This window comes from Prionailurus viverrinus, chromosome C1 (assembly GCF_022837055.1).
Source record: "Prionailurus viverrinus isolate Anna chromosome C1, UM_Priviv_1.0, whole genome shotgun sequence".
In the NCBI taxonomy this organism is placed as follows: domain Eukaryota; kingdom Metazoa; phylum Chordata; class Mammalia; order Carnivora; family Felidae; genus Prionailurus; species Prionailurus viverrinus.
The window spans coordinates 175788267-175812861 of NC_062568.1; the positions used below are offsets into that span (position 1 = coordinate 175788267).

Below are 24595 nucleotides of genomic sequence, written 5' to 3' on the forward strand. Positions count from 1 at the left end.
ACTCTTGCCACCATATGCTCCAGTATCCATACATCAGCCAGAGTGACCTTCTAAGAACCAAAATCAGATCATTTCTTCCTCCTGACTAAAAATTTTAATGGTTTCCCGTCACTTAAAATCCAAATTCTTTTCCACAATCCACACCCACCTCCTCTCAGATCACTTTCTCTCTCTCATTTATTGTGCTCTAGCCAAGCTGTTGTCTGTTTCATTCCTCAGACAAATCAAGCCCTTTCCCATAACTGGCCTTTGTAGTTATTGTTCTTTTTGTCCATGATGCCACCTTGCCAAGAATGTTTTCTGACTATTCTATTAAAAACAACCTTGTCCATTTACTTGCTAACTCACCATTCTGCTAATAAAACTTAATATCAAGAGTAATTATTATTTTATTATATTTTTAATATATGTATTATTATATCATATTGTTATATACTTATAGATTATTACATATTTTTATTATTATATTTTTTATTATCTTTTAACCCCCATAAGAACAGAGACTTTGCTTGGCACATAGAAGTGTTTTGATAAACATTTGTCAAATGAATATCTAAAGTCTGTTTAAGTATTGCTATTTCTTTTCTTCTCTCCTGATCTCATTCTACTCATCTCATGAACTGGCATACCTCACAAGGTTGTTCTGTCAAATGAGTCGAGGCATATTGAGACACTAGTGAAGTTAAGGAATTATTATGAGTATCATCATCATTATCATCATCCAAGGCATTTCCACATCTGACACTGATTTTTTGTTATTGATTTTTTTGGTCTCTAGGGGAAACTTCCAATGAGAGAGTCTTTTTCTTTTCTTTTGTGTAGCAGACACCTGGCAATGTTTGGTTCATAGCCTGATTCAGGGTGTCACAACTATTTATCATCAAGCTACAGGCTTGGATATTATTCTAGGAAGTAAGATTTCAGAAAGGATAGTCTTTGGCATTTGAAGGAGAGAGGAGAAATGGATTAGGATCGCAAAGTTATTGAACCGTAATTTGTCAGCCCCAGATGATATGTGAAAAATTATAAAATCCTATGATTTGCAGATTCCTACCATTTTTTGAACGAGGCTTGAGGTCTTCCATGGTGGTTGAGGGGGTTCTGAGTCCCCAAGAAGGGATTTGTGCAAGGTTTTGCAGAAATTTGTAACAGAACCAGGATAGGTATCTGGGTCACCTGTCCTTTACCCCTGCTCTTTCTGTTGCTTCTCCTAAAGATCTAAATCCATCCAGTTTTCTCCATCTCCACTGCCACCACCTTTGTCCAAAATGCCATGGTCTTTCATCTGAACTACAGGAGCCCCCTAACTGGTATCCCAGAACCCACTTGTCAAACAGCACACATGATCATTTCATTACCCCGCTCTTTCCATCGCCATTGGCTTAAACCTTTCCACTGGCTTTCTAAAACTTTTGGTATAATCTCACCAGACTGTCCTCAGACCCCTCCCCTGCTCCAAATTTCTTTCCACACTGGCTTCTTCCAATTCCTGGAACCTACATAACCCCCCTGATCACAACTTTTGAACATATTATTCCCCCTGCCTATGTTGTGCTCTTTCAGGTAATGGTCAGTTGGGGTGGATGGCAGGGCACAAGAGAGGACACAGGAGATGTACACCGAAAGAAAGTTTATTATATTCATAGGTCCTGGAGATAAAGAGTCAACCCAGACCAAGAGGGAGTCATATGGAACTCATTGGCAAGAGAGTGGACTCACCTAAGCAGGTGGGGAGCAGAGAGTGAGGACCATGGACAAGTGCCTTTACTGGGGACAGGGCAGGTTCAAGGTGGGGGGAAGTACACAAGAAAAGATGTGAGAGGATTTCATTCGTGTATTTGGATCTTACTAGGTCATGGTCAGGGGAGGATAAGAAATGGGAAGTTGTGACAAAAGCCAGCCTTATCACATTGGTGCATCCAGTTACCTGGGCAGGATGCTTACAGTCTGTTTGTGGGAATGTTGAGACAGCAGGAAAGGACGAAGTTTTAAAATTTACAGTATAGCCTAGATCAGTGTTGGCCCCATATTTCTTTACTGGAGGAACTTAAAAATAGCATCCTAGTTGGAAAGAGAATTCTAGGTCTTGAAGCTGCATTTTTATATAGCAGACCAATTATTTTTACTGGATTGTATTTTATTTTGGATTATTTATTTGGAGTTGGTGGGGTCTTCATTAAGATTATGGACCCCTAAACTACCTTGGTGCTACCACTTTCCTGTGGTGTTCTTTCTGCCTTCTTCACCCCAATACTATCTACACAGCATTCATATCTCAGCACAAGCTTACTGACTCAGGGAGACCTTTCTTGAACCCTAATCTTGGCCAGATCCCTTTCGTGTATGTGCTCCTAGAACACTGCTCTTTCCTTCATAGCACTTATCTTGGATTGCAGTTATGCCCATATTTGTGTGATTATTTGAAGAACAGCTGTCTCTCCCAATAACCTGTAAGTTCCATGAGGGCAGAGCCCATGTCTGCTTTGCTAACCATTAGGTCTTAACATCTGTCATCATCTCAGGCACTCAAAAGGTGCTTAATCTATTGAATAATGGATAAATATCAGCATTCTGCCTCTGATGGGGGTTCTAAGAGGCACTTGGTTATGGCAGATTGGCTCCATCATCCCAAACCTCACAGAATGGGGTCATCCTCTTAAATTCTTTTAGTACACTAGAACAGGACTTCCAAGCCTGCATTTCTGAGAAACTCTTTTCAGATTCAAAGCATTTGAGTGTTTAACACATTCATGATTCACCATTCAAAGAGGAACCCTGAAGTCAATGATAGGTGGCCACTTTTTATTAGGATAAGGCATTTATTTGAAAACTCCATCACGGCAAAGCCTGATTATGAGAACATATGACAAAGCTGGTGACCCAGGCCAGTGACCATCACCATTCTGGTTCTGGAGAAAACTTAGTCACTCTGGAATCTAAATTTACAGCAACTCTCACCAAACAAGGAATTAAGGGCTTTGTGAAAGTATCATTCAAGGATGACAAAGTTCAACAGTATTTTATTCTCAACCCAAACTCTAACTGAAAGTGAGAAGTTTCCCAAATCTGTGTTAGCGTACTCAGGCTGCTGTAACAAAATACCATAGACTGGGTGTCTTAAATAAGAGACATTTATTTCTCATAGTTCTGGAGGCTAAGAAGACAAAGATCAAGGTGCCCTCAAATTCAGTTCCTGATATGGGCCCTGCTCCTGATTTGCAGGTAGCCACCTTCTCTCTGTCTTCACATGGCAGAGAGAAAGAGAGAGCACATTCTGGTTCTCCCTTCTTCCTCTTACAATGACACCAATCTAGTCTTGGAGACCCCACCCTCATGATCTCATCTATATCTAATTACCTCCCAAAGATCCCAAGATCCCACCTCCAAATACCATCAAATTAAGCGGTAGGGCTTCAACATATGACTTTGGGTGGACAAACATTTAGTCCATAGTATTCTGCCTTTGCCAATCCTACCCCCACCAAGTTCATGTCTTTCTAAATGCAAAATACATTCATGCCATCCCAGTACGCCCAAAGAATTAACTCATCCCAGCCTCAACTTTAAAGTGTAAATAGGGGCGCCCAGGTGGCTCAGTCAGTTGAGTGTCAGACTTTGGCCCAGGTCATGATCTCACAGTTCGTGAGTTCGAGCCCAGCGTCGGGCTCTGTGCTGACAGCTCAGAGCCTGGAGCCTGTTTTGGATTCTGTGTCTCCCTCTCTCTCTGCTCTATCCCCACTCATGCTCTGTCTCTCTCTGTCTTAAAAATAAATAAAACATCAAAAAAAAAATTTTAAGTGTAAATAAAGTCTAAAGTCTCATTTAAATCTTATCTAACCCAGATATGAGTGAAACTCAAGGTATGATCTATCCTGAGGCAAAATTCCTCTCCAGCTGTGAACCCATGACACTAGAAAAGTTATGTGCTGTAAAAATACAGTGGTGAGATAGGCCTAGGATAGACATTCCCATTGCAAAGGGGAGAAATTGGAAAGAAGAAAGAAGTGACAAATCCTAAGTAAGTCCAATACTTAGCAAAGCAAACTCCATTAGATGCTAAGGCTTGGCAATAATCCTCTTTGGTTCAGTGCTATGTTCTTTAGGCCCACTAGGGTGACAATGTCATTCCCATGACAACCCCACTCCTTTGGCTCCACTGTGCCCCACCTCCATGGCTCTCCTTGAGGGCCCTGCACCCAAGGTACTGGGTAGGGGCATCCCAGCCTGCCAAAACTGGAAAGGTGGGCTCATCCTTTTAAACTGAGGAGGAACTAGCTCTGTCCCCTAGACCTCCAGTGGAAATGACAGCCTGATGATCTCTGAATCTCCTTTCGGTGTCCTTCTTCTCTTTTCTTGAGGAATAAAGCACATTCACAGCCAAAGAGCTCTATGGTTCCATTTTATAGAATTCCAAGAAGTCTGTCACCCTTCCTTCATTCCATCCCACTTTCTCTGCCTCCTTTTGTCTCAACTGTTAGTGTTTCTGCTGGTATAATGCCATTTGTTTTCCTGGCTTCTTTTGAGTGACTGAGTAAGTTTATGAGTTGTACCCATGATCTCTTTATTAAGTGATAGTCCAGCTATATCCTTTGTGCTTTCTTCCAAAAACACTTTCTTACTTTTTGTTAATATGAACAGACTGAGATTTTTCCAAATCTTTAACGTATGGTTCTTTTTTGCTTAATAATCTCTTCTTCAAGTCATCTCTCTCATGTTTTATTATAAGCAGTCAAGAGGAACAGACTATTTCTCAATACTTTGCTTAGAAATCTCCTCAGCTAAGCATCCAATTTCATTGCATACAAGTTCTACCTCCCACGAAAGACTAGAACACAGTTTAGCCAAGTTCTTTGCCATTTTATTAGAGGACCACCTTTTCTCCAGTTCCTAACAATGTCTTCTTCATTTCTGTCTGAGACCTTACCAAAATCTCTAGTAATGTCCATATTTCTAGTGTATACACCCAAAATTCTTCTGGCATATACCCATTACCCACTTCTAAAGCTGCCTTCACATTTTAAGGTATTTGCTACACCATCAGCTCACTTCTCAGTACCAAAATATTTGTATTAGGGTTCTCCAGAGAACAAAACTGACTGACTCTGTATGTGTATGTGTGGAGTGGGGTACACACACACACACACACACACACACTCAAAAGCTATTTATTTTAAGTAATTGGCTCGTGTGATTATGGAGTCTGCAGGCAGCAAGCTGGAGACTCAAGAAAACCCATAGTATAGTTACAGTCTGAGTTAGAAGGCCTGAGAACCAGAACAGATGGCATAAGTCCCACACTGGTGGAGGACCAATGTCCCAGCTCAGCAGTCAAGTATAGAGAGAGAAAATTTTCTCTTCACTGAAACTTGTTCTATTAACCCTCAACAGACTAGATGATGTCCACCCTCACTGGGGACGTCAGTTTACCTATTCAAGTGATAACCTCATCCAGAAACATCCTCACAGACATACTCAGAAATAAAGTTTAGCCAAATATCTGGGCACCCCGTGGCCCAATAAATTGACATACAAAATGAACTATCACATTCTTGTTCCTTTTATTTACAATAATTTAAGGTCTTCTTTATGCCAGGTTCTGGGCTAGGGACATGAGAGGTGGGAATACCAAACCCTTGATCTCAAAATGCTTACAGTCTAGTAGAGGAAGCTTCTTGGCAACAATATAAAAGAGAAGTACTTGGTACCATCAAAGCAGAACAAGTATGGCAAACTGGGAAAGTTCTGTTATTACCTGAGATAGAGTCTGGACTGTACAGAATACGTGCTGCAGATCCTTCAACTTGCTAAAGCACCAAAACGTTTCTTGTGTGACTGTGGGTCTGTGAGCACCTTCTAAAAACAGCAACCATCTCCTCACACAAGAGCCAGTGAGCTGATACAGCTCTAGGAGAGAAAAACCCAGCATCTTCCACAGCTCTCTTGAAGCCTTTTACAGTCTCTCCTTGACCACCTGCCATAACAAGGGCTCAGGAGAGCAAGGATTACTATCAAACACTCCTCACTTCTTGGTGCTACTGCTTCCCTTTTACTTTGCACATGCAAGTAATGTCTTAATTTCTCTGAAGCATTTTTCTTCATTTATGAGTATGATAACCACCTTCACAATTTGTCTGAAGATCAAGTAAGATAATGACTCATGGTCTGCCCAACACATTGCCTGCCATATAGTAAATCTGTAGCAAATATGAATACTTATCACATCTCTCCACTTGTCCCCACTCTGCATCCCTCTATTACTATATCTGACTATTGTCAAAACAAGGATTTCCTTGCAGGAATGAGGTAATCTTCACTCACCAAAAATAAACTACTTTTTACTGCATAGGTTTGTCCATTCAGTGAGTTTTTCTTGTATGCCTACTATGTATAAGAAAATAGATTTGCATGTAACTAAGAGCCATACCTAAGTCATGTTAAAATTTTGTGCAATCCCCAAATTCCTTTCAAGTCAATTTAGCTATTCCATATTAAGCACTACCATGTGCCAGGCACGGAGTTAAGGGCTGTGATTCAGAAACAGATGAGACATTTTCCTTGCCTCAAAAGTTTAAAAAATCAGTCCCTGTAAAAAACTAAATGCTACAGCAAAGGTATGTAAAAAGTATGAAAGTGACCTCAAAAACATCTTCCCTGACAAAGTAAGGAAAGGCTTCAAAGAGGAAGTAATAGTTGAGCTGGGCTCCAGCAGATGAGTAGGATTCATTTACATTTGTGTAACACTTGGGATTTTGCAAAATATTTTGGTAAAGGGAGGCTCTCTCAGGTAACACTTGTCTTAGTTCTGGGCCCCAGGGGGAGGGTAGAACTCCTGGAACACAGGTGAGAGAATGGAGGAGAGGGAATTTGCTCTGCACCAGCTCAGGATGCTAGAGGGCTGAGGTGACTTGCCTGAGGTCATAAAGAAGACTAGTTTATAAACTATACTTTTGCTCTACACCAGTCATTTCTTTTTTTTTTTTTTAATTTTTTTTTTCAACGTTTATTTATTTTGGGGACAGAGAGAGACAGAGCATGACCGGGGGAGGGGCAGAGAGACAGAGGGAGACACAGAATCGGAAACAGGCTCCAGGCTCTGAGCCATCAGCCCAGAGCCTGACGCGGGGCTCGAACTCCGGGACCGCGAGATCGTGACCTGGCTGAAGTCTGACGCTTAACCGACTGCGCCACCCAGGCGCCCCTACACCAGTCATTTCTATAGCTCACTCCTTCATGTCATTAACATCTGTACTCAAATTGCCCCTCCTCAGAGACACTTTTGCTGAGCCCCAAACCAAAAGATTAGTGCCTTTCCCTACCCTGCTTCATTTTAGTTCTTAGCTCTTATCACTACCAACATCATATATCCATTTGGTTTTTGTCTGCCCCACAAGCTTATGATTTGCACGAAGGCAGGGTTTGGGTTGCCTTGTTCAATGAGAGTGCCTAAAACAATGCTTGGTACGCAGTAGGCTCTCAACAAATATTTGTTGCATGAGTGAATGAGTGAATGCTGTGATGAACATCCTTGTTCATCTATCTTTATGCAATTATCCAGTATTTTCTTAGGATCAGTCCCTAAAAGCAAAATTTCTGAGTGCCCAAGGTTATTCATTGATTACTACAGTGATTAGCAAACATCTGCTAAGTGACTGAAATTGAATATTTTTTCTTGAACTGCACCAAATTAACTGATTCCAGGTTTAAATTCTTCCAGTATTTAATTGAGCATCTAAACTATTTACTAATTCATTTATTTACTCATCAGACATTATCTGCATTATGGATGCAAAATCAATTAGGAAATGATCCCCTGACCTTGAGATGCTCTAAGTCTAATGAGGAAGGCAGACAAGTTAACTAATAGTTAGGAATGAGGCTTTTTTTTTTCTCTATAGTGGTCTTTTATGGCCTCTGCCCCTCATCACATGTGAAACCTAAGGCAATTTGCATGGCTCCCCTGTTCCTGTTTTCTCACCTGTAAAATGGAGAGAGTTGCAATAATTGTTTCATAGGGGTGCTGGGGAAGAATCACACGTTAATCATGTTAATAATCATAAAAGCTTAGGGTACTGACTGACACATAGCAAGAGTTCTATAAATGTTAACATTATACTAGTCCCATTTTACAAAAATGACTGAGGCTCACAAAGACTCAACTGTTTGTCTAAAGTAATAGAGATGGAATTTAAGTTCAACTCCTCCAACTCCATACCCGGGCACTCCCTGCCTTATGAATCTGCCTGTACCATTTAGACTTCTTTTCCTGGGGACATAATCTTCTCCTGGACTTTGAAATGTGGGGTCTAGGCCTTGAGTTGGGTTCCTAGGTTTTCTGTTGCCCATACAACCCCTGTCTCCCCACTCTCCTCTTGCCCTTCACGCTATGCTGACAAACCCCCAATTGCAAACCCACATGTTAATAGTTTTAGGGAAAAAAAAATGTCTTTTGATAATTAAGCTGGTGGAATTTAGAAATCAACAGAACAGTACATTTTCCCAGCAGAGCCAAGAAATTAATTAGGAGCAATTTTCTGTCAGAAACAATTTCCATAATTTTAACTTAAAAAAAAGCAGAAAATCATTTTTGTGGGTGTTTATTTTTTTTTCTTATCCCTTCCATTCTAAACTGATTTAACTCCTGGAAAGACAAATCCTTCCAAATACCTATTTTCTGTTCCTCAAACTCTTCCCTTGAGGGGCATTCCAACTTCTCTCTGACAGGTTATATCCAAGGGTAAAAAGGAATTGTATGAGACAGAGCCTTTGATCCCCTCTTTTACCCCATAGAGCAGAACCTGTACTTTTTCAATGGAGTGATTATGAAATGTGCACATTCTTGACCCAAGAGTGTGGGTGGGGGAGGGAGAAATGTGATGCTTTGGGAAAAGAGTCTGAGAGGGGAGGAACAGAAGCCATGATACAATGACTGGGCCACTATAGATAAGCCTGCTCTGTAGAGAGGCACTAAGGCACTGTGGCTAACAGCATAAACTCTAATTCTAGAGCCAGACTGCTTGGGATCACATCCAAACTCTGCCCATTCATTCTATGCATGTGATCTTGGGCAAGTTCTTTAATTTCTTTGCGACTCAATTTCCTCATAAGGTAGTTATGATGGCTTACTGAGTTCATATGTCAACATGAAGACCACAATGCCTGGTGTATAACAGGTGCTCATGACTGTTTGCTATGATGATGATGATGATGTTGATGGTGGCAAGTACAAAAATCCCAAAAGGAGAGGTCTGTTACTGGGCCCATATTAGACTTGGGTGTTCTGGTTCCAACTCACACTTAGCCAACACTAAAGATCTCTTCTGTCCCAACAGCCCTTTATTTTGTAAGGCATCATCACAAAGAGCAGTGCTTCTGAGATGTCACACATAGACACACTAGACACACACACACACACACACACACACACACACACACACACAAGTGTGACTAACAATAGTAGAAACACTAAGGCTTATGAATGATTTACTTGTTTGTATCAGGTAGAACAGATTTAAGGTTACCCCTGCAATTATTTTTATTTTCTTACCACTCAAATATGAGAGGAAAAGAAGAGAGTAGAGCCCTAACTGAAGCTGGAGAGTAGATTGTAAATGGCAGTCTGGGAGGCACCTAAGGCATACCCTATCGCTAGTGACCACTACTATTGCAGAGTTAACCAGCTTATAGTTTTAGCTAATTATAAGTTAATTCTTATGCAAGATGGCCATTTTGTTTCATTTTCTTTAAATCTGGGTGTATTAGTAAGTGTATAACCAAGAAAAAGAAACCACTCCAAATATTTAAAACAAAGAGGATTGAATGCAAGGAATAAGTATCAGCTGAGAAATCAAACAGAGAATGGAGAACAAACTCAGAGGTTAGCAATAGCAGTAAGACACTCCCACCCTAGACTGGAGTGTCAAAGGGAGGGAAGCGGTACTGGTTACCCAGTGAAAGCTAGAATCGTGGCCACATGGCCAGCAGAACTTAGAGCCATGGAGGAGACACAGCCACTTCTAAAGACACCTCCATGTGGATGGGGGGATACTCTGGTTTCTCTCTTCTACTGTCTGATGCTTTGGCCAAAGCATTGCCAAATTGGAGCACCTTGTGGCTCCATTCATAAAGGGATTACCCCCCCATATGAGATTTGTCTCAACTCTTAGCCTCTAGAATATTTCCCAGCTGTTGTGATTCTGTGCAGCTAAGACTATCCCCTCCCTGCATCTGCACCTAGGAGGGCTTCCCAAATGGGAAGCGTGTAGAACGGCATACCTGTATATCATGGTTACTCAAGAGAGAATTATTAGTTCAAGTTGAAGTTGATAACTGCATGGGGCAGTTATCAAGAGCCAGGACATGGAGTCAGGCAATCCAAAGCCAGAGCAGAGAGCAGAATGGAGGGTAGCAGAGAATATAAAGATAAGATACCAGAGCTTTCACTCCATTGGGCTTTAAGGGCATTTCTGCAGCATAGACAAGGGATGCTGACTGTGTTTGAAGGCCCATAGCCTGGGAAGCTGGAGAAAGCCAGGATTAGAAGAGTCAATATCTACAAAGTTTTTAACATGCTATTTGATACATAATAAAAACTAATTCCCTCCTTACCTCTCTTTCATTTGCTTCAACATGTATTTACCAAGCTCCTCAGCTATATGAAGACTAGTGCTAGGCACTAGTTACAGGGATACAATGTAATGGAGGAGGACATAGAAACTGCCTACTAAAATTCAAATACAACAGACTTTCTACCAAATAAAAGTACAATATAATAATGTCTTCTGGAGGCAATAAAAGGAGAAGGATTAGTTTCGCCTAAGAAATCAAAATAAGTTTCTGAGAAGAAATAGCATTTGATGAAGACCTTGAAGCGCAACCAAGACTTGATTGGTGGAGAATGGAGAAAGCGTCAGGCAGTGGGAACATCATGTGCAGAGGCCTGGAAGTGAAAGAGTAGAGGACATAGGTGGGGATGGGTAAAGGGTCCAGTGCGCCTTGACTTTGGGTGATAGGAATAGGAGAGAGTATGAAGTTATGCAGTGGAAGGTGAGGGTGGGGAAGACATTGGAGACTGGATCCTTGAGGGCCTCCTCTAGACCAGAAAACCTCAGTATTTGTGGAATCTTTTAGGGTTCAGAAGGTTGGGCTCAAATACATTATTTTCTGGCAGCAAGAGAGGGAAACAATTCAGAGGAGCAAGACAAAGCTTGAGTTGTAAATTATTCTTCTCCTGCCTAGACCTTTATTCAGCCTGTTAGGTAGAGAGATTTACAACCTTCAAGTCCCTGGTCTCCTTTTGCTTGATGTCTTCTTTCTCCAGCTATGGGGCTGTTTCTAGAAATTTCTTAGCCAGTTAATCTGATCCTTGGACTATGGAATCTCACTGAATGAAGCCTATGTCTCTCATCACAAATTTGCTTTTGGTAGGAGTTGGGGTGGTGGACTGGGATTGGAGCCCAGATTTCTGTTTTGCTAATGTATGTTAGAGCACCAGCTTCAGTCCTAAATGCTGATGGCATGTGGCTTTGACCGTGCTGTGCAATTCAGCAAACTTTCACACCCTTTATCATGTTTGATTCTCCTACCAACCCTGAGAGAATAGATACACTTTCCACCAATCCCATTTTACAGAATGAGAGAATAGGATGATGGGAACAGAGGCTGGCCCAGAGCAAGTTAAGAGCATGGTTGTGCAAAAAAGGGTTATCTAGGGAATGACAGGAACTCTCATTATCTGGGACTGTGAGGAAGGAGTTGTTCCTGAAAGTTGAGTCTTAAATGCAGTAAAGGATCTGTCATAAAAGCTCTATCAAATTAAATCATGGGCAATGGTGGAGAATTAAATCATGGACAATGGTTGGAGAAGGATGAAGGGCTTTGAAATCCAAAACAAAGGTCCTGAACAGAACAGAGGACCAAGTCACAGACTCCAGAAGCAGGGAAGGAGCCTGTCCAATCTCTCCCTTACTATGTCACCAGCACAGAGACTTCCTGCTTTTGTACCTTCAGGGTCTCCCTGTCACCCACTGGAGATAGCTCATTGTCCTTAGCAGAACACTCTGCCCCAAAAGACTTTTCCATCTTTATCTCTTAGACATACTCAGCTTATCACCTGCCACTTAAATAGATAATGCATTTTGCCACATGTGTGCCTTGGCTCATGGTTTTCTCTGCCAAAAATTCCCTGTCCCCTTGGTTCCTGCTTGTTCATTTATTCATGTACTTCTTCCTTTAGTCCATCAGTAAATAAAGTGCCTACTGTGTGTCAGGTACTGCTCCAGATACCGAGAATACAATAGAGAGCTCAAAAACTGCCTCTGCCTCCCTGGGCGACAAGAAAGGCATCGAACAATCACACAAGTATATAAGGCCAATCTATAATAAGAGAAAAATATGTGCTATAATAAGATAATCCACCAGGAGATCCTGGATGGGTTCCGTCATCAGGGAGGGCTTTTCTGAAGCAGGATATTTAAGGTGATCCTTGAAGGAAATCTCTGATGCCCCTTGGGTCAGTTCGGCAACCAAATCTTTCATAAAGCTGATTCGAGAAGCAGGTTGGAGTACTGGAAGTCACAGCCCCAGTGAGAAGGCGGGTTGCACTAAAATGGGATCCTTCCTTCCCTCCTGGCCTCCGCAGCAATTCCCAAAATAGGAAGCAAACGGAATTGTTTTTGTGTTCGAAGCTGAAAGTATTTTTGTTTCCCTCCTCCCTCTGCGTTCCCCCTGCCAACGTGCTTCTCACCCGATCACAGTATTTATGTTTAGAGTCATGAGGCGCCTCACATGTTCATCTCCCACGTGCCAAACATGTGCAGGACACTTGATGTGCATCTTCACATTAAATCCTTACAGCACTGTGCTGAAGTCAGCATTACAGTTCTCATCTTATACATGAGGAAACTGAGGCTCTCTGAGGTTAAGCCAGTTGCCAGGTTGACAGAGCTAGTAAGTGGCAGGGCTGAGACTCCAAGCCAGCCAGTCACAGCCACTGGTCCTAGCAGTGCTGGAGCACACAACACACATTTACTTCCTCTCCACCAGAAGCCCCTCACATGTGAAGCCAGCAACCTGGCTGACCACGGAGTCTTCTCATCTCTAGGCCAGGCTCCCCAGCCTTTAGCTTTTACCCCAAAGATGGCAAGTCCAGAGCCTCCCCCCAGTAGCTGCTTCCTTCTGATGGGATTCCTGCTTCACTTCTTTAAGGAGCAATTGTGGGCATGTTGCTCCCTAAGGTAACTCAGCCTCATGTGAGATTCATTCCCCAACCCCACTGACCTATAGGTAAAGGCCAATACCTCACCACAGCTAATAGAGCCCTATGTGATTGGCCCCTGTCTGCTCCTCCAGTGTTATATTTTAACAGATACCCACTCATCATCTCCTCTTTTAACACTTCACCTCACCTAATACTTAACACCGTGAGCTTCCCAGCATCTTCCATTCTCTCTCATTTCTACTCTTCCAAACGGGTCTATCCTCGATCTTCAGTTAACCAACTCCTATTTATGGGAGGTTAAGTCATCCTAAGGGAAGTCTGCTCTGACCATGTGGGCTATGGTGAATGCCCTTCACCCAGCCCCTATGTTTTTTGGGTCCTAGCTCTTGGCATGATTGATTGTGATTGCCATTTTATATCTGACACCCTCACTGTGAGCCCTTAAAAGCAGAAAATAGGTTTGGCTTTCCTGCCATTGTATCCCCAGTGCCTGACATATACTGAGTTTTCAGTCAAAATAGGAGAGCAGGAAGAAAGAAAGATTGGAGGGCTTACAGATTTGACACATCTCAGGAGAAAGTACCTAACTACCCCAGTGGCTGACAGGCGTGCTTCCCTGCATACACACAACTTTTCTAAGTGACTGCACAGTCCCACCATCCCCTTTCTTTCATGTATCCTTTGTAAAAATTCTGTAAAGCAAACAGTCCCATTCTATAGATGCCAAAATTAAGGCCTAACAGTGGTGCCTTGGTTCAGAGATGAAATAAGCAGAACTGAAATTCAAATTATTAATCACTTATTCATTCATTCAATTATTCATTCATGCATTTTATACACTTTGGTGCATCTTCTGTTTCATATTTTGTTCTGGGCACTGAAATACAGAAGAATCAGTGTTGATTCTTGACCTCGACAAAATCCAAAGGAAGAAAAGGAGAAGTGAAGAAATGTAATAGTCATGCTTGGATAGAAATGTGTTCAGGGTGCTGCATGAACAAAAAGGAGGGAGCAGGAAGCTCTATCTAGAATAGGAAGCATTGGAGCTGGGCATCAGGCAGAAAAGAAAAGGGAAGTACATTCTAATCAGAGGACTTGGGGAGTGCAGAAGGACAGAACCAGGGAAGGTGATCGGCAATGATCTGTACCTTTGATCAGCAGAGTCTTCAGTCTGCCCCAGCTGACCTTTGCCCTGGTGCCACAGTCTAGCCAACCTCTGAACGTGTGCTTGTCTTCAGGTAGGGCTGGCTTACTTAGAAAGGCAAGTTGGTTAATTATTTGGCACTGTGTTCTAGCCTACTGAGCAGGGCTGGACATAACAGAGGGAACCAGAGGTGATAGACAATGATGAGAAAGCAAAATTGCTTCTTAGGATTTGTCTCCCGACTGTGCCTACTTAAAAAACATGCTATCAGAAAGAAGGAAACCTTTGCTCTACTAATGGATAACCATGTAGTGAATAATTAAATGTATTCAGAAACCAAAACTTTGTCCCTCTAGAATCTTGGAAATTCCAATGTCAGAAGAGCTGGTATAGACAATAAGGGAATTGCCACTGGTCGGGTAAATCTGGTGCCAGTGAGGTAATATGGATGCCAGAAGGATCAGTTTGATCATAGGCTGTATTAATAGGAGTCTAATTACAAGAACAGAACCAATACCAATAGATCTATCTATATCTATTATCTATCTATCTATCTATCTATCTATCATTGGAGATATTTGTTATAAGGAACTCGCTCATGTGATTATGTAGACTGACAAGTGCCAAGATCTTCAGTTGGGAAGTTGCAGACCCAGGAGAGCTGATGGTGTAATTCTGGTCCAAAGGTAGGTAGGGCAGGCAGGCTCAAGACCCAGGAAAAGCCAATATCAGAGTCTAAAGGCAGGAAAAAACTGATGTCCCAACTCAAAGGCAGTCAAGCAGGAAGAGTTCTCTCTTATTTGGGAGGTAGGGATGGAAGGAGTCAGCCTTTTGTTCTATTTAGACCTTCAAATGATTAGATAAGGCCCACCCACATTAGGGAAAACAATCTGCTTTACTTGGTCTATTGATTGAAATGTTAAACTCATCCAAAAACATGCTTTTTTTTTTTCAATGTCAGATGCAGGCATGAGATAGAAGATTTCTAAGAGCTCTTGTAAGTCTAGTATTCCTTGGCTCACACTTTTATATCTTTAACCAGAACTACTTCTATAGTCCCCACATTGGTCTCTCTACCTTCAGTCTCTACCTCTGTCCCCCACAAATCTATCCTTCACATGTGTTCCCATGTTCATAATGCAGCCAGAGAGACATTCTTGGTGCACAGTTCAGACCAATTCCTGTCCCTGCTTAACTCTTTTAATGGCTCCTTACTGCCCTCAGGATAAACCCTCATCTCTCCATCCTTTCTTAGAGAAGGGCTGATTTATATTGGCACCCAAGGCCCTTCAGAATCTGGCCTGAGGACCCTTTATATTACTCTTTTCCTGTGCACCCAGCATTTCGACCACAATGAAGTACCATTCCCCAAACGGGTTCTGTCACATACCTTTTTTAACCTGTTTTCTTTGTTTCAAATGTTCTTTCTCTGTTTCTCTGCCTCCGTATCCTACAGAATCTATTTTGAATGTTAACACCTCCAGGAAGTCCTCACAGACCATTCAGGCTGGTTTAGGAGCCTGCTGTATGCTCCCCTAGCACTCCATATTAAGCTCTTTGACATAGTAGGAAGGCTGACCTTTCCCAGTTATTTCATGAAGGCTTGAAGGCAAAGATAAGCATTTGGTAGTGGGGCCTGCCATATGGAGTCATCATACTTATGTGCTGACCAAGTGAAAATATATTTCCACAATGGAAGTTGGCTTCCTCACTCCAGGATGTGGAATACAGTGACTTCGTGAAGTTGCCAGTATGATCAACCATTCCTCTGCTTGCCTTTTAAAATGATTTTTTAATTATAAAATTAACATATGTTCATTCAAAAAATATGTAAGAAAACATAGGTGACATGCTCAAGGACTACCACCACTGCCATACTGATGTATTTCCTTCCAGGCTTTTTTACTGTGCATAGTCTTAAGAAGATGTTGAACACCTACCTCATTTTGTTTCTTGCCCTTTTTGTTTGTTTGCTTGTTTTAACATCACAATGTAGTTCTTTATTACCATTCTTCTTCTTTTTTTTTTTTTTTTCTTTTAGAGAGGTAGTGTGAGTGGGGGAGAGGAGCAGAAGGAGAGAGAGAGAATCTCAAGTAGGTTCTATGTTCAACACAGAGCCTGATGCGGGGCTTGATCCCACAATCTTGGGATCATGACCTGAGCCGAAATTAAGACTCAGTTGCTCAACCAGCTGAGCTTCCCAAGCACCCCTTTATTACCATTATTCACAATGGCTGGATAAAATTTCATTAAGTGAATGCATAACAACTTATTTACACCTTCCTATTGAATATTTAAGTTACTGTTTTTCACCATTATATTTTTAAAAATTCTATGACAGGCATCTTTGTGCATAAAGCATTTCTCTGTGTTTAGAATGTGTTCCTTGGGATCAGTGCCTGTGGTTTTTTTATCCAGTGAAAACCAGAGCCTTGATCTAGGATCTGCCTGTGTTTTCTCCCCCAAATCTTAGAGAAAAAAGCAAAAACTGACATCAGTGCTGAAAGAGTCACTTATCCCAGTGTTCAGTTTATGTCCCCTGATTAAGACAATGTGCCCTTTCTCAAATGTGGCCATAAATATTTGCCTTCAGTGAAGTAGATGCCAAGGAGATAATATTGATTGCAAATTACAGCCCTTGTAATTAACCAATTTGCACAGCTGGAAGATGGAGCTGGTGAAATCATTTGCTTCTGAAGAAGGATGATGTCCTTTCCAAATCTGCCTCTCAGATATGAATTTGGCCTAATCTCTGGAACATTCCTGCTGTAGCTGTAGACTATAAGGTGCTCAAGAAGTCACCTAGGCTCTGGACAGAAAAGGAATGTCTTGGTCTCTTGCCTGCTACCCACCCAAAATGGGCCTACATCTCCCAGGTGCCTCTTCAAACACACATAAACACACACTGGGAAGGATTATGGGCTGAGGTTGGTACCTGGGTGCTGTCCTCTCTGTTCCTGCCCTATCAGGAATGTGAAAGGGAGGCCCAATCAACCCCAAGCTGGGCTTCTGGTCCTAGACTCTGGTGGGATCCTGGCTCTAGACAGGTGGGGGCAGCAGAGAGCCAGTCAGTTTGGTCAGCTGGGATTCTAGCTGACCACAGCTGGTGGGAGAGCCCAAGCTGAGCAGTGTAGGAAAGAGAAGAACTTGATCCAGATATATGCATAAGTGGAATAGGGGTCGTGGTGAATTAGAGATGAATCTTAATTATTACTAATAGACCCTTTCACTGAGGCAGCACGCTTCAGTTTACAAATAGAATGATAGCAGATTATGTTGTTGAATCCTCTCCATATTCATACTCATTTGATAAATGAAGAAACTGAAGTTCAGGGAAGTTAAATAACCTTCCCAAGTTCACATAGCCCTAAATGGCAAAGCTGGGTAATAAACCAGGTCTGACTCTATGGAGTGATTGGAATACTTTGAGTTCTTTATATCCACTATTTCATTTGATTCTGGAAGTTGGTCAAGTCAAATAAATTCCCTTTAAGTGGACAGGTTGAGAGCTCCTAAACTTAACAGAGCACTATCCCAGGTGACCAAGAAACCTTAGAAGCAGGAAAAAGTGGCATTCAAAATGTCACATATATGTTGAGGGCGAGGTGAGGAGGGATGCTAGTCCCTGGCTACCAAGAAAGCACTTGGGCATATACCTTTCCAGCCTCAGTTTTTCTATCTGCCACTCAGTTTTCTCTCTGTGCTCAAACTATTCCGAAGCATTTGTAATTCTTAGAATAAATCAAGTTCTCTCTCATTTCCAGGCTTTTGCATATGCTGGTCCCACTGCCTCAAATGATATCCCTCACACCTGCTGGTCTGGTTAATTCCTCTTCATCCTTAGGACCTCTGAGGGCATTCCCTGAGCCCCTCCTTTCCTGGGCATATTAGGCACATCTGTATTCCTGTAGCAGGATTTGCCTAAACCTCCATCTTGGCAAGTATCATGCTATATTACAATGTCTTTTTCTTTCATTAGACTGTAGGCTCTTTACTGACAACCATATTTTATTAATCTCTCTGTTGGGCATATAGTTGGTGTTCAAATATTTGTGGAATGAATGCACGCATGCATGAAGAAACATCTTCCATGGTGCAAAAGTCCAAAAGTGCTGGAGGTTTCATGCTTATTGATTAGAAGGACCAGCTCTCAGAACCCACTAGGGAAATGAATGCTGATCCCTAAACCTTGGAGTAACAGCCTAGCAAAGGTGGAACACATTGCTTTCTCTGCAGTTTCCTACCTGGGTGGTCATATGGTTAAAAGATACTTAAGACACTATTACACCTCATGCAACAGAGAAAAAATCGTTATCTCCTTCCCACAAAGGCCTGAATGTGAAGTTCAGGCCCCTCCACAGTTCTATTTAAGCTCTTTTTTAAGATTGACTTGGCAGAGTGAAATCTGGTTGTTCAGCCACAAAGGGGTGGTCTCAGATTTGGTTAAGGGACTTCAAATTTCACCTGGCCACCCAAAAAGCAACTCTTTCAAAGGTTACCCCCATTGCTTAACTTATACACAAACTCCCCAGTACCCAACCACTGCTACCCCGACAAAGCATTTAACATAGCAAATTCCATAAACCAACAGAACTGACCACATTCTCTCTCCCTTTCTCTCTCTCTCTCTCCCTCCCTCTCATTCTGTTTCTTATTCTCTCTGTCTCTTTCTTTCTCTCTCCCTCCCCACCATATACACACACCACGCTCTTCAATTGAGTGGCTGAAACCTACCCATGTTTTATTTAGTTTGAGCAGCTAATGCCAGAACAGAGGTAATGAAATATATTAATTATATTAAAGATGTCCTAGAGAACCAGTATTTGCTTTAAAGAAAGAAAGAAAGGGCATATCTGACTCTGAGCAGAGATGATAGCAACAGGCAGATGATTAACAGCTAATAATATTAGTGTTGTAATTAGAACCGCCTTGAACTCTTAACCCACCTGCCTCTGTGATTTCTGGGTCCATACAGTGAACAACAAGATGATTCTTTCCTTTTTTTTCCTCCCCTTTATTGATTTACCTGGCTGTTCAGAATATATTCTTTCTCAAATAAATATTAATAACTGCTATCACTTATTATTCACCTATTGTATGCCAGCTGCTCTGTAGTTACTGAGGGTACAAGGAAGAATATAGCTATGGACTCAGCCCTTAAGGAATTAAATACAATTTATTGTCGCAAAGGTCTTATCTGGTAGAATTACTACCCTTACCTTTACAAATGTGGAAACTGAGTCTGAGGAGGGTAAAGTGACTTGTTGAAAGCCACTCAGCTTGTAAGTAGCCAAGCACAGATTCAAAATTTATTCTGTTTGACTCCAGTTGACGTTTTTTCTAGTATGCCACAGTGCTCTACAAATGGCCATTATTGCTGTTACCTTGGTAATTCACCCACCCTGGTCAACTGTCTTCGACTCAGCTCACAGTCTTTTCAGGAGTGGAGGAAAAGGGAATGGAAGAATGTGATCAAACAAGAGGTCAAGTACTCTCTACCTGGCTGTTTGGGAAATCACCATCATCATTACAGTGTTCTGCATCTGGAGCCCCAATAAGAGCAGCAAACTGGCAGATCTCAGTGATGGAGAAAAATCAAGCAGGTAGTTCTTAGTTATCCATACTAGGACACAAATGGCATCAAGAAAGTCTAGACTCTTAGCTGGGGTTCAAGAGAAGAGCTAAGAGATTCTAAGTCCCAAGGAGGAGGTTGGCAGGGAACTGGAGATAATCAGTCTTTGGTGGACACTAATAGACAACAATATTGCTGAAGGTGTTCCTGAGATATTATGGTAGCATTCCCCCAGGGGACTCAAAATATACATGTCCAACCTCATCGCAGCCAACTCTCCCTGAGGAAATATATTCATAACGAAGGACAAGTTAGGTATTCTTACCTGGTACTTTGGCTCCAAATCTCAGTGCAGAACTCTCCTGAGATGAACTGAACTGAAGTGTGAGTTCTTTTATCCCAAGCTTGTGAGGCTCAAGTTTTCTAGAAAGAAAGTCCTCCTCTGATTCCTTTAGTGCCCTGAGCTTGGCTTCTAGAAAAAGCTGCCCACAGTGTCCCTGTTAGACCCAGAGGGAAAGGAGCAAAGAAGTCCTCACAAGGAAGGGTAGTAACTCTAGTGCTAGGACACACCTTTCTCTCCCACTTCTGCTCCATGATCAGTCATTCCTTCCCACCAAGCCTCCAAGGGAGGGAAATACACAAAGTCTGACCCATCAGAAGTAAAACAAAATCTTATTCTTAACTGCAGTTTTGGTCCCAAACCCTGGAAACCAGATTGTGAATCTGGTAAAGAGTAAATGAGATAATATAAGAAGCTTCTGCCATCAAATCTTGGCTTCCTTTAAATGGGGCCTAGAATCTCTTCTTTGGGTCCTATAATCTCTTCTCTCTTCTCTTGAACCACAGCCAAGAGTTCAGATCTTCCCAATGCCATGTGCTTGTTGATCTAGACATCTGAGAACTATCTGCTCAGTCTTATCATCACTGAACTCTGCTTGTGAACTGAGGGGTTTTTGTTTTTATTTTTATTTTAGTTTGGTTTTCTGCCAGGTCATCTCCCAAGCCTGCCTGTGTCTCTCTACAACAATCTGACACTATCTCTTCTTTACATATCTAATTCTCTTTATCCCTCAGCTGACATTACCTTCTTCTGGAAGCTTTTATCCTCCTATCCCTACTCTGCCTCCAGGCTGGGTCAGGTTCCTCCTCTCTGCTTCCACTCCCCCTTGGCTTCTGCCTCGCACAGTACTTACCACTCCATATTATTTTTGAGTTTATGTGAATGTTTTTCCCCAAGAAACAAAATCCGTGATGGCAGAGAATGTGTATGATTTACTTTCTTTCCCCGGTTTCTAACCCAATATCTGGCACAGAGCAGGGAGTGTTTGATGAATGAATAAATTGGGAAATGATGAATTTGTCTGGTCCAGTGTAGTATTACCCAGGAGGGAGGAAATAGAAAGGAATGTCTGATCCAGAGTCCTTATTGTAAATTAAGATGAACCTCCTAACCTACCTCTTACTTCTGTTCATTAGAGCCTATAGCCACCAAAATTGCTATTCATTCTAAAATCACACCCAACCTCTTCCCCCATGGTATCATGTACATTCCCATCCCTGACTCCACTTTGTAGCTTCCTCTGGGCAACTCTTAGCCTTGGGAAACCCCTCTTCTGTCCTAACTCATCCCTTTGAAACATCTCTCCATTTTAATGCCCTCAAAAGCAATTCCTCTCCTACAAGGTCCCAGCAACACAAGAGGACCCACACTTATTTTCTGACTGAGCTTCAGATAGTAGCCTCTCACCACTTTCCTTGGCCATGCTACCCTCACTTCCCGACAGACTTTCCTCAGTTTACCTTCCTGCCTGAGCTTCCAGATCATCTCCCATATATTAGCCTTTGCTGAAGGCTCCTTGTCTTTCATTTCAGACCTTCTTGGCATCTGTTCTCAGGTGTCAGAGATAGCCATGCCCTGGACACTGCTGAGTCAACTCTGCTAGTAGAAGTCTCTAACATCAGGTCCCACCCACTCCCCAGCTGCCTCATCTGACACAGCATAATGTGCCCTTCTAAATGAGCCTCCAAATGGCATTGTAATGAAGAAGGCTGAACCTCAGCCAGAGACCAAAGTGGTCAGGACAGGACAGAACCAAGAAGACACTTAGTAAGAACCAGGGATCCCAGAACAGAAACCAGAGTAAAGGGGGATTTAAACAACATAGGGGAAAATTTGTATCAAATTTTCAAGATCAGGAAGTAGCAGTCCAAGTTGTCTGTTGAGTTTGAAAGAAAGCTAGAAAGGTACAGTGAGGATCAGATCTCATAGACCCTAAGTGCCAGACCAGAACATTTTAATTTGGTACAGTTAGAAATAGGAAGCCATTATAGATGCTTGAACAAAGCTGCCCAAGAACATGAAGAAGGCACAGACTGGAATGTTGGAGACTTGAGTCTGAGGTTCTCGCTTTGTCACTAGAGGGCTGGTGGCTGTAGATACCTCTAGATGCCTCTCTTCCCCAATCTGTCACAGAAAAATTATGTGTCAGTGTCAAGTGGTCTTAGAAGCCCCTCTCAGCTCTTGGACTCCATAGCACAGACAGTTTTGACCTGAATAACTTGAGCTTTCCTCCATCTACCCACCATCTCTATCCCCCATTGCCTATCCCCAGTCTGCTGATAATCAGGGCTCCAGAGGGTTACCTCTTGTGTCCCATCTGTTGGAACACAGCCATAGAGAGAGGCATGCTCCTGCCACATGTGCTCTTGTTTATTCTTGATGCTTTACAGAGAGCTGAGGAAAAGGGGGAGGGAAGGAGAGGGCCTCCTTGAAGGATCAGTTTCAAGTATTATTGTCCCAGTCCATATGTAGGGACTGGGCCCAAGCACAGCAGACAGTCAGCCTGTGGGAAAACTTGGACCTTTTGCCAACTAGAATCCTCCAAAGGTCAAATTAAATACTTGGAATTTGGGGGCGCCTGGGTGGCTCAGTCGGTTAAGCGGCCAACTTCGGCTCAGGTCATGATCTCACGGTCCGTGGGTTCGAGCCCCGCGTCGGGCTCTGTGCTGACAGCTCAGAGCCAGGAGCCTGTTTCGGATTCTGTGTCTCCCTCTCTCTGACCCTCCCCCGTTCATGCTCTGTCTCTCTCTGTCTCAAAAATAAATAAATTTTTTAAAAAATGTAAAAAAATAAAAATAAAATAAATACTTGGAATTTGAAAGAGAAACAAATAAAATGAACTGAGTAAGCAGATCTCAATTGGTTGCCTTAGATGGGTGAACATGGCAAGGCCATATCCAAGCCATTTGTGTTGGTTAGTATAGGTTGGGCTAAGTCGTTGGGAGATAAACTGTAAAATTTCAATAGCTCATCATAGTAAAGTTCATTTATTTATTGACACTAACAACCTGAAATTTGGGATAAAATAAAAATGGCTTCCATTTACTGAGTACCTATTATGTGCCCAGGACTATTCAAGATGCTTTATGTAAATTATGCCCTTTTTACACATGAAAAAATTGAAACTTAGAGAGGTGAATGACTAAGTTCAGATAACTAACAAATGGCAGATCTGGGTACTGAAACCTACGACTATCTAGCTGCATGGCCTGTGCTCCTTCCCTTACTCCACACTGCCTCCCCAGTGTCCCTCCCTTACCCATATTATTCAGACACATCTTCCAAGGGAGAGGATGAGGAAAGGAAATTATTGGGCAAATGACCTAAGGAATGTCTTTTCATAGAAATGATCTCCATTGTTCTTTCAGCTTGACCACTGTCAATAGTGCAGCTTAACTGCACAGCCCTCTATTGTGTATTTGTCTCCCTAGATCATAAGGATCTTAAGGCCTTAGGACCCAAGGGCCATGTGTCCCCAGCTGCTAGCACCAATCCTGGCAGAGTGCCCAGAGAATGTTTGTTCATTGATTAAATGAATGAGTGAGTGAACTCATTCAGTTTTTGACAATTTTGAGGAGTCTTCAGATGAATGGTTGAAATCGGCTCATAAATCCTTAAGGAAAAAGTCTGTGCTCTATTGATTCTTATATTTCCTGCATTTAACATAATAATAGGCATAGATTAGCTCTTACCACCACCCTCAATCACTGAAAAGTGGGCCCTATTCCTCATGCACTGAGAATGAAGTTGGAGAAATAGGGAGGAAGTGAATTTGGGGGATATTGCAAGGTTACAACAAGAGGATCTTATTAGCCATCTTATTAGCCATCAAGATGTTAGAAGTAAGGGAAGAAATACATAAAAGAAATATAAGCATACCTATCTTCAGAGATAACCTCAGACCCCTAGGAACTATTTGGGTTATGAGTAAAGAGTGTGTAATGATGTGTCCCCAGACCACCTCAGCCTGTGGACACAAATGGGGTCCCATTTATGGTATTCACCTGTGATTTGCTGACTTATGCCCCTACCTGCCAATGCAGGACTCCAGGCTCCTTCAAAGTCTTGCTTAGTTATTTCTGGAAGTCTCAAAGTGACATCACACATAACTCACAAAGGATGCATTCCACTTTACACGCCATCTACCGTGTTGCTTCTTTCCTGCTCAGCCCCGCCCATGAGGTTCCCTACTTCCTACTTCCTGTAATTGAGAGTGCTCCACCCTAGTCAGTCCCAACACCCACTAGGAGAAATCTGATGACCAACCAAAGGTATTTCCTGCTTATATCAAGCTTCCAGGACAAGAAATACTATAGCAACTGA

At 42.2% G+C, this 24595-nt stretch overlaps 1 protein-coding gene and 1 long non-coding RNA gene across 5 annotated transcripts in view; one reads left to right on the forward strand and one right to left on the reverse strand.

The window, feature by feature from the left end:
- LOC125172450 (BEN domain-containing protein 5) overlaps positions 1-24595 on the forward strand; it is a 1495630-nt gene that overhangs the window by 1190994 nt on the left and 280041 nt on the right. The window lies entirely within an intron of this gene.
- On the reverse strand, positions 22210-24365 carry LOC125172453 (uncharacterized). Its single transcript, XR_007154729.1, has 2 exons — positions 24304-24365; positions 22210-22396 (listed from the first exon to the last, which is right to left on the reverse strand). It is a non-coding gene; the product is annotated as an uncharacterized LOC125172453 (long non-coding RNA).